Source organism: Piliocolobus tephrosceles, chromosome 2, assembly GCF_002776525.5.
Source record: "Piliocolobus tephrosceles isolate RC106 chromosome 2, ASM277652v3, whole genome shotgun sequence".
Taxonomy (NCBI): domain Eukaryota; kingdom Metazoa; phylum Chordata; class Mammalia; order Primates; family Cercopithecidae; genus Piliocolobus; species Piliocolobus tephrosceles.
Genome location: NC_045435.1, coordinates 78,828,452 through 78,839,555, shown reverse-complemented (window position 1 = coordinate 78,839,555; position 11,104 = coordinate 78,828,452).

Below are 11,104 nucleotides of genomic sequence, written 5' to 3'. Positions count from 1 at the left end.
AGGTCAGGAGATCGAGACCATCCTGGGTAATACAGTGAAACCCTGTCTCTACTAAAAAATACAAAAAACTAGCCGGGCGAGGTGGCGGGAGCCTGTAGTCCCAGCTACTCGGGAGGCTGAGGCAGGAGAATGGCGTGAACCCGGGAGGCGGAGCTTGCAGTGAGCTGAGATCTGGCCACTGCACTCCAGCCTGGGCGACAGAGCGAGACTCCGTCTCAAAAAAAAAAAAAAAGAGTTGCTTAGCAGTTGAATAACCTAAAATTGCATTTTGGAAGCTTGCTAAATGACAGACCTTCTTGTATCCTTTTGTGAACCCCCAAAATCTGAGACAGGTCCCAGTTAATTTAGAAAGTTAATTTTGCCAAAGTTGAGGACACACGCCCGTGACACAGCCTCAGGAGGTCCTGTAGACATGTGCCCAAGGTGATCAGAGCATGGTTTGGTTATATACATTTTAGGGAGACATGAGACATCAATCAACATATGTAAGATGAACTTTGGTTCGTTCTGAAAAGACGACGACAACTCAAAGCAAAGGCAGGAAGACTAATTGGGGAGGGAGCTTCCAGGGCATAGGTAGATAAGAGACAAATGGTTGCATTCCTTCGAGTTTCTGATTAGCCTCTCCAAAGGAGGCAATCAGATACGTGTTTATCTCAGTGAGCAGAGGGGTGACTTTCAATAGAATGGGAGGCAGGTTGGCCCTAAGCAGTTCCCAGCTTGACTTTTCTCTTTAGCTTAGTGAGGTGGAGGCCCCAGTCTTCAACTGATTCTTAAGGTCTTCTTAAATTGACTAAATTTCGCAAAAGACAAATCGTATGAGCCCTCCTCCCTGTAACTTACTCCAAATCTTAATCCATGTTTTCTGTTTAGTTATGCAAAATAAATCTAAAGAATTCTTTTCTCCATCTCTAGCCTCCAAAACTTGAACCAAAAGTTGTCAAAACAGATTTTTCAGTAAGAATACGCTACACATCAAGTGGTTAATGTAAATTACAAAACAGGATGTTAATGGCAGACTGTAATATCTCTATTGTACAGATAAAAATAATAAGGGTCAGAGAGATTAAATAATCTGCCTAAGGTCACACAGCTAAAAGCAGTGGAACAGTTATAAGAATCCATTTCTTCTGGTATTAACTGGTATTAACACTTTTTTTTTTTTTTTTAAATAAGTGGATTCAGGCTGGTCTGGAATTCCTGGACCCAAGTGATCCTTCTACCTTGGCCTCCAAAGTGTTGGGATTACAGGTGTGAGCCAGTGCACCCCGCCATTAACACTCTTAACCACTACACTATATTACCTTCTTACATTTATTTATTTATTTATTTGAGACAGGGTCTCACTTTGTCACCCAAGCTGAAGTGCAGTGGCATCATCTCAGCTTACTGGAGCCTCAACCTCCTGGGATCGAGTGATCCTCCCACCTTAGCCCCAAAGTAGCTGGGACTACAGGTATGCCACTGCACTTGGCTAAGTGGTGTTATTTTTTGTAGAGACAGGGTTTTGCCATGTTGCCAAGGCTGGTCTCAAACTCTTGAGTTCAACCAATCTGTCTGCCTTGGCCTCCCAAAGTACTGGGATTATAGGCCTGAGCCACTGTTCCTGGCCAAATTTCTTTTTCTTTCTTTCCTTTCTTTTCTTTCTTTCTCTTTTTTTTTATTTCCTTCATCATTCTCTCTCTTTCCCTTCCCTTTTCCCTTCCCTTCCCCCTTCCGTTCCCTTTTCCCTTCCCTTCCCTTTTCCCTCCACTCCCTTCTCCCCTCCCTTTTTCCTCCCACCTCAGCCTCCCAAGTAGCTGGTACCACAGACATATCCCACCATGCCCAGCTATTTTATGTATTTTTGGTATAGTCGGTGTTTGGTAGAGACCAGCATGTTGCCCAAGCTAGTGTCCAACTCCTGAGCTCAGGTGATCCACTCACCTTGGCCTCCCAAAGTGTTGGTAGTAGAGGTATGAGCCACCGTGCCTGGACCCCAGATTTGTTTTTATTTTATTTTATTTTTCTAGGCACTGTCAGGCACGGTGGCTCACACCTGTAATCCCAGCACGTTGGGAGGCCAAGATGGGAGAATCACTTGAGCCCAGAAGTTCCAGACTAGCCTTGGCAATATTGTAAGATGCCATCTCTATTTTTGAAAATATTTAGAAAATATTTTTCTATTCACCTTTCTTTTGTCAATACAAACCCAGAAGAGAATCTTTCTTATTTTTAAAAATGAGGAAATTGAGCCCCACAAGAAAAACTGCTATAGTTTATGCTTGCTAAGCCATGTACTTCATTTAATCATATCGCTTTTGAACACAGTGTTACATAAAGTTGCCCAGACTCAAAAGCATGTACTCATAACATACTACACTAGGTATTATATTTTCCTAACCTCTGGTTATTTTTCTTTCTTTTTCTTTTTTTTGAGATGGAGTCTTGCTCTGTCGCCTAGGCTGGAGTGCAGTGGGGCGATCTTGGTTCACTGCAGCCTCTGCCTCCTGGGTTCCAGTGATTCTCCCATATCAGCCTCCTGGGTAGCTGGAATTACAGGCGCATGCCACCGCACCTGGCTAATTTTTGTATTTTCAGTAGAGAGGGGGTTTCACCATGTTGGCCAGGCTGGTCTCAAACTGACCTCAGGTGGTCCACCCACTTCGCCCTCCCAAAGTGCTGGGATTATAGATGTGAGCTATCGTGCCCAGCCTCTGATTATTTTTCTTAATGAGATCTTCTTAGTCACAAATATGTATACAGAATTTACATTCCAGTCCCTTCGGTTTAATAATGTAGAGAGCAGGCCCCCTGTATCTGCAGGTTTCAAACCCACAGATTCAGCCAGCAGCAGATGTGGAACCTGCAGGTGCAGAGTGGCGACTGTAAGGGCCTTGAGCATCTGCAGATTTTGGTATCACGGGGATCCTGGAACCAATCTCCCCAAATATCCAGGGACAACTATAATTATTTTTCTGATTGTTATGTCTCATTAGAATGCAAGCTTATTAAGGAAACCATCTTTCTTCCTTTTTTCTTATATGTCTTCCTTTTTTCTTTCCTTTTTTTTTTTTTTTTTTTTTTGACAGTTTCGCTCTTTCCCCTTGGCTGGGGTGGAGTGGAGCTATCTTCACCTCACTGCAATCGTTGCCTCCTGGGTTCAGGTGATTCTCCTGCCTCAGCTGCCCAAGTAGCTGGGACTACAGGTGCCCACCACCACACCCAGCTAATTTTTTTTTTTTTTTTTTTTTTGAGTAGAGATGGGTTTCACTATGTTAACCAGGCTGGTTTTGAACACCTGACCTCCAGTGATCTGCCCGCCTCAGCCTCCCAGAGTGCTGGGATTACAGTGTGAGCCACCGTGCATGGCCCTCCTCTGAATTTTTTAAAGCATTTGAGCAGATATATTCTATAAATAGCGGTACTATTTAATAGCAATAAGTGGTTATTGAGCACTTACAATACCCATATTGCCAGTCATTGTACTTAATGTGCATTATCCCATTTAATCCTCTCAACAGTTTAATCCATGCCACTCACCTTGTTCTCTGCAAGACTGATTCAATTCTGTGTTAGTCCCCTTATTCATTGCACGACAATATAATTTTTGCCATTTCCTCCTAACCTTTGTAAACTCTACTTTGATCTCATCTGACTGTAATCCACCACTGCTCTTGTTTAAAGTTCACATTCTCTAAACATTGTTATTTATCTGCACAGTACAAGAATATCTGTGCTTCTACAGAGAGTCTTGTCCACCCACTTTCCCTTCCAGAAGGGGAGTGGTATGTGAATTCTGAGTGTTTAAATCATTTGGCCCAACCTATTACCTCTCAACAACTCAGGCTCTCTGCCATGTAGTTAAAAACCTTCCCTTACGTTCAGTGCCCTTTATTGTCTCTTTTTTTTTTTTTGAGACAGAGTCTCTCTCTGCCACCCAGGCTGGAATGCAGTGGCATGATCTCGGCTCACTGCAACCTCCACCTCCCGGGTTCAAGTGATACTTCTGCCTCAGCTGGGACTACAGGTGCGCGCCAGCACGCCTGGCTAATTTTCGTATTTTTAGTAGAGATGGGGTTTCACCATGTTGGCCAGGCTGATCTCCCAACTCCTGACCTCAGGTAATCCACCCACCTCAGCCTCCCAAAGGGCTGAGATTACAGGCATGAACCACTACATCCGGCCTACCATTTAGCATTTATAAAAGTTTCACAGTTAGGCCAAGTGCGGTGGCTTGTGCCTGTAATCCCAGCACTTTGGGAGGCTGAGGCGGGTAGGTTACCTGAGGTCGGGAGTTTGAGACCAACCTGGCCAACAGAGTGAAACCCTGTCTCTACTGAAAACACAAAAATTAGCCAGGCATGGTGGTGGGCGCCTGTAATCCCAACTATTCGGCAGGCTGGGGCAGGAGAATGACATGAACCTGGGAGGCAGAGGTTGCAGTGAGCCGAGATCTTGCCACTGCACTCTAGCCTGGGCAACAGAGCAAGATTCCGTCTCAAAAAAAAAAAAAACGTTTCACAGTTGAAGAAATTAGGTAGCTTAAAGCTAAATATCCAAGACTATTTGCCATGTACCACTGCAACATTAATGAAATAAAGTTGTTTCACAAAATCTTCCTCACCTTGCCCAAATCTCCATCCTTCCTGGCTGTACAAATATTTTCATGTTTATTTTTTATTTTTATTTTATTTTTTTTAAAGACAGAGTCTTATTCTGTTGCCCAGGCTGGAGTGCAGTGGCATGATTTTGGCTCATTGCAACCTCTCCCTCCCAGGTTCATGTGATTCTTATGCCTCAGCCTCCAGAGTAGCTGGGACTACAGGCATGAGCCACCACGCCTGGCTAATTTTTGTATTTTAAGTAGAGACAGGATTTCATATGTTGGCCAGGCTGGTCTTGAACTCCTAGCCTCAAGTGATCTGTCCACCTCCCAAAGTGTTGGGATTACAAGCATGAACCCTTACAAAGATAAGGGTGACATCATATTTCTCACTGGAAACATTGCAGGCAAGAAGACAGTGGAGTAACACCTTAAAATAGTGAAAGTAAAAAAGTTCACCCTAGAAATATATATCCAGCAAAAATATCTTATAAAAAGAAGGAAAAATAAAGATGCTTTCAGACACGCAAAAGTTGAAAGAATTCCTTGACAGTACACCTACACTACCAGAAATGTTAAAGGCAGTGTTTCAGGCAAAAGAAAAATGATACCATATGGATCTACCCAAGGAAATAGCACAGGAAAAGATTAAGTATAATAGTGTATATGTTAACTTTTCAATTTAAAACTTTCTTTAAAAAAAGATAACTGTTTAAACAAAAATAACATACTGTGAGAATTTTAACACACCAAAGTAAAATTTATCAACAATAATATAAGGACTGGAATAAAAAAATGGAAACATTATTGTAAGATTCCTATTCTGTACACGAAGTGGTATAATATCATTGAAGGCAGACTAGTTAAGTTAAACATGTATACAATATACCTTAAAGTAACCACTAAAATAATAAAAGAATTATACTTAATCACTCAAAGAAAGTGAAACCATTAGCAATATTCTATTACAGTGGCTCACGTCTTAGTCCCAACACTTCGGGAGGCCAAGGCGGGTGGATCACAAAGCCAGGAGATTGAGACTATCCTGGCCAACATGGTGAAACCCCGTGTCTTCTAAAAATACTGATATCTTGGCACTGCACTTCAGCCTGCTGACAGAGCGAAAGTCCGCCTCAAAAAAAAAAAAAAAAATCTATTAATTTGAAAGAACCCAGGAAAAAAAGGAAAAAGAGAACAAAGAGCAGATAAGACAAATAGAAAACAAATAGCAAGATAATAGACTCAAACCTAACTCTATAATGAAATGATATAAACATATCAATTAAAAAGGCAAACATTGTCTGAATAAAAAAGCAAGAATGAACTATATACAAAAAAAACTTTTTTTATTTTTTTGGAGACAGAGTCTCGCTCTGTCACTCAGGCTGGAGTACAGTGGTGTGATGTCGGCTCACTGCAACCTCCACCTCCCAGGTTCAAGTGATTCTCCTGTCTCAGCCTCCCAAGTAGCTGGGATTACAGGCGCCCACCACCACACCCAGCTAATTTTTTGCATTTTAGTAGAGATGGGGTTTCACCGTGTTGCCCAGGCTGGTCTCAAACTGCTGAGCTCAGGCCATTTGCCTGCCTCCGCCTCCCAAAGTGCTAGGATTACAGGCATGAGCCACTGCCCAGCCATAAAAAAAACTTTTTTTTTTTTTTTTTTGAGACACAGTCTTACTCTGTCACCCAGGCTAGAGTGCAGTGGCACAATCTCGGCTTACTGCAACCTCTGCCACCCAGGTTCAAGCGATTCTCCTGCCTCTTGGCTCCCAAGTAGCTGGGATTACAAGCGCCCACCACTGCGCCTGGCTAATTTTTGTATTTTTCGTAGGGACAGGGTTTCACCATCTTGGTCAGGTTGGTCTCAAATTCCTGACCTTGTGATCTATCCGCCTCAGCCTCCCAAAGTGCTGGGATTTTAGAAATTTTTTAGTCCGGGTGTGGTGGCTCACGCCTGTAATCCCAGCACTTTGGGAGCCGAGGTGGGTGGATCACGAGGTCAGGAGATCGAGACCATCCTGGCTAACACAGTGAAACCCCATCTCTACTAAAAATACATTTCTAAAATATAAAGACATAGGCGGCGCACCTGTGACTCACGCCTGTAATCCCAGCACTTTGGGAGCCGAGGCGGGTGGATCACGAGGTCAGGAGATTGAGACCATCCTGGCTAACACAGTGAAACCCCATCTCTACTAAAAATACAAAAAAATTAGCCGGGCGTAGTGGCGGGCACCTGTAGTCCCAGCTACTCAGGAGGCTGAGGCAGAAGAATGGCATGAACCCGGGAGGCGTGAACTCAGTTTGCAGTGAGCCAAGATCACGCCACTGCACTCCAGCCTGGGCAAGAGAGTGAGACTCCGTCTCAAAAAAAAAAAAAAAAAAAGAAAAAGAAAAGAAACATAAAGACACAAATTGGTTAAGAGTGTAAGTATGGAAAAGATGTACCATGCTAACACTAGTCAAAAGAAAGCTAGGATAATTCTTCTAATATCAGATAAAGTAGATTTTAGAACAAGGAATACATGAATCCACAATTATTATAATCAAGAGATTTCAAGAGCCCTCTCTTATATATGACAACAAATAGGCAGAAAATCTGACATGAACAATACTATCAGCTAACTTGACCTAACTGACATTTATAAAACACTCCACCCAACAACAGCAAAATACACATTGTTCTCAAGTGTGTACCCAGAACATTTACCAAGATAAACTATATTCTGGGCCATAAAACAAATATTAAATTGGAAAGGATTCAAGTCATACCAAGTATGTTCACAGACCACACTGAAATTAAATTAGAAGTCAATAACAAAAGATTTTTGGAAAATCTGCTGCTTTAGTTTGTGTTTTTAGAAAAAAAATTTTGAAGGGAAATCTCCAAATAACACCCTTCTAAATAACCCATGGATCAAGAAGTCATTATATAAAAAAGACACCTGCTGGACACAGTGGCTCACACCTGTAATCCTTTTTTTTTTTTTTTTGAGACGGAGTCTCGCTCTGTCGCCCAGGCTGGAGTGCAGTGGCGCGATCTCGGCTCACTGCAAGCTCCACCTCCTGGGTTCACGCCATTCTCCTGCCTCAGCCTCCCAAGTAGCTGCGACTACAGGTGCCTGCCACCACGCCCAGCTAATTATTTTTGTATTTTTTAGTAGAGGGAGGCCAAGGCGGGTGTAATCCTTTTTTTCTAAAAACACAAAGGTCAGGAGTTCAGACCAGCCTGACCAAAGTGGTCTCTACAAAAAATACAAAAATTAGCCAGGCGCAGTGGCAGGCGCTTGTAATCCCAGCTACTTGGGAGGCTGAGGCAGGAGAATCGCTTGAACCCAGGTGGCAGAGTTTGCAGTGAGCCGAGATTGTGCCATTGCACTCCAGCCTGGGTGACAAGAGTGAGACTGTGTCTCAAAAAAAAAAAAAGGTTTTTTTTATGGCTGGGCAGTGGCTCCACCTATAATCCTGGGACTACAGGCATCCACCCCTGCACCTGGCTAATTTTTTGTATTTTAGTAGAGATGAGGTTTCACTGTGTTGTCTAGGCTGGTCTTGAACTCCTGAGCTCAGGCAGTTCACCCACCTCGGCCTCCCAAAGTGCTAGGAAAAAGAACTGGAAGTCATTATCTTAAATGAAATAACTCAAACAGAAAGTTAATACTAATGATCTCACTTATAAGTAGGAGCTGAACAATATGTACACATGGAAAAAAAATTATAAGGTACTCTGAACTGAACGAAAATAAATATAGAACATATTAGAATTTGTGTGATGACACTAAAGCAGTACATGGGGGAAGTTTATAGCACTAAAATGTTAGAAAAGAAGAATGGTCTCACGTCAACAACTTCAACTTCTGCCTTGAGTAACTAAAAAAAGAGAGAGAAAATTAAAACCAAAGTAAACAAAAGACAAAAGCAGAAGTCTATGAAATTGAAAGAAAAATATAGGCCAGGCGTGAGCCACCACCTTGGGAGACTGAGGCGGGCGGGTCATTTGAGGTCAGGAGTTTGAGACTAGCCTGGCCAACATGGTGAAACCACATCTCTACTAAAAACATAAAAGCCAGCCGTGGTGGCGTGCTCCTGTAATCCTAGCAACCCAGGAGGCTGAGGCAGGAGAATTGCTTGAACCCGGGAGACGGAGGTTGCAGTGAGCCAAGATCATGCTACTGCACTCCAGTCTGGATGATGGAGTGAGACTCTGTCTCAAGAAAAAAAAAATTACAGAAAATCAATAAATACAACCAAAACATGGTTGAGATCAGTAAAACTGATAAGCCTCTAATATCAGGAATGAGAGGTTACATTACCACAGGGTCTCCAGATATTAAAAGGATAATGAGGGAGTAATTTCATGTCCATAAATTTGACAATTTAGATGAAATGGACAAATTTCTCGAAAGACAAACTACCAAAGCTCACTTGAAGAAACAGACAGGCCAGGTGTGCTGCTCATGCCTGTAATCCTTGCACTTTGAGAGGCCAAGGCAGGAGGATCACTGGAGCCCAGTAGTTAGAAAGCAGCCTGGGCAACATGGCAAAACCTCATCTCTACAAAAAAATAAAAAAATTAGCCAGGTGTGGTGGTGTACGGCTGTACTCCCAGCTACTCAGGAGGCTGATGTGGCAGGATCACTTGAGCCCAGCAGAGAGAGGCTGCAGTGAGACATGAGTGCACCACTGTAGTAGCTTGGGCTACAAAGTGAGACCTTGTCTCAAAGAAAAAAGAAGGAGGAAGAAGAAGGAAAGGAGGAGGAGGAGCGGGGGAAGAGGAGGAGGAGGAGAAGAAGAGTGGGAGGAGGAGAAAGAAGAAGAAAGAGAAGGAGAAAGAATAAAGGAGGAAGAGGAGGAAGAGGAGAAGAAACAGACTACCTTAATAGCCTTGTATCTATTTTAAAAACCAAAAAATGTGGTTAAATACCATCCCACAGAAAATTCTAGGTCCAAATAGCTTAACTGGTAGATTCTACCAGACCTTTAAGGAAGATATAATACCAATTTGACACAAACTTCCAACTCATTCTATGAAGCCTGATACCAAAAGCAGACAAAGACATTACCAAAAAAATGACAAACCAGTATGTCTCATGAACATAGATGCAAAAATTCAAAAAAAAAAAAGCAAAGATCATAAAAAAATTCTAGGCCAGGCACAGTGACTCGTGTCTGTGATCCTTGCACTTCGGGAGGCTGAAGCAGGAGGATCATTTGAGCTCAGGAGTTCGAGACCAGCCTGGGTAACACAGTGAAACCTCATCTCTACAAAAAATCTAAAAATTAGCCAGGTGTAGTGACACAAACCTGTAGTCCCAGTTACTTGGAGGCTGAGGCTAGAGGGTTGCTTAAGCCCAGGAGGTCAAGGATGCAGTGAGCTATGATCAAACCACTGCACTCCAGCCTGAGTGACAAAGCAAGACCCTGTCTAATAAAAAATTCTACAGATGTGAATCAAAACCACAATGAGATACCATCTCACACCAGTCAGAATGGCTGTTATTAAAAAGTCAAAAAATAACAGATGTTGGCAAGGTTGTGGAGAAAAAGGGAATGCTTATATGCCATTGGTAGGAATGCAGATTAGTTCAGTCCCTGTGGAAAGCAGTTTGGAGATTTCTCAAAATAAAAATAGAACTATCATTTGACCTAGCAATCCCATTACAGGGTATATACCCAAAGGAAAATAAATCATTCTACCAAAAAAACACCTGCACTCACGTCTTTATTGCAGCACTAGTCACAATAGCAAAGACATGGAATCTACCCAGGTGTCCATCAAGAGTGGATAGGGCCAGGCTTGGTGGCTCACACCTGTAATTCTAGCACTTTGGGAGGCCAAGGTGGGAGGATCACTTGAGCCCAGGAGTTTGAGACCAGCCTGGGCAACACTGTGAAACCTCATCTCTACAAAAATTATTTTTAAAAAATTAGCCAAGTGTAGGGGCACACACCTGTGGTCCCAGCTACCAGGAAGGCTGAGGTGGGGGGACCCCTTCAGCCTGGGAGATCAAGGCTGCAGTAAGCCGAAATCGTGCCACCACACTCTAGCCTGGGCAACAGAGTGAGACTCTGCCTCAAAAATAAATAAATAAATAAATTAAATAAATAAATAAATAAATAAATAAATAAATAAATAAATAAAGTGTGGTACATATACACCAAGGAATACTATATACCCATAAAAAAGAACAAAATAGAGTCCTTTGCAACAAGGTGGTTGCAGCTGGAGGCTATTATCCTAAGCAAATTAATGCAGAAACAGAAAACCAAATGCTACAGGTTCTCACCTGTAAGTGGGAACTAAACACTGGGTACACACAGACACAAAGATGGGAACAATAAACACTGGGGATTCCAAAAGTGAGGAGGAAGGGAGGGAGGCAACAGCTAAAAAACTTATAAGGTACTACGTCCACTACTTCAGGGACGGGATCATTAGAAGCCCAAATCTCAGCATCACACAATATATCCATGTAACAAACCTGCACATATCCTCTCTGAATCTTAAAGAAATTC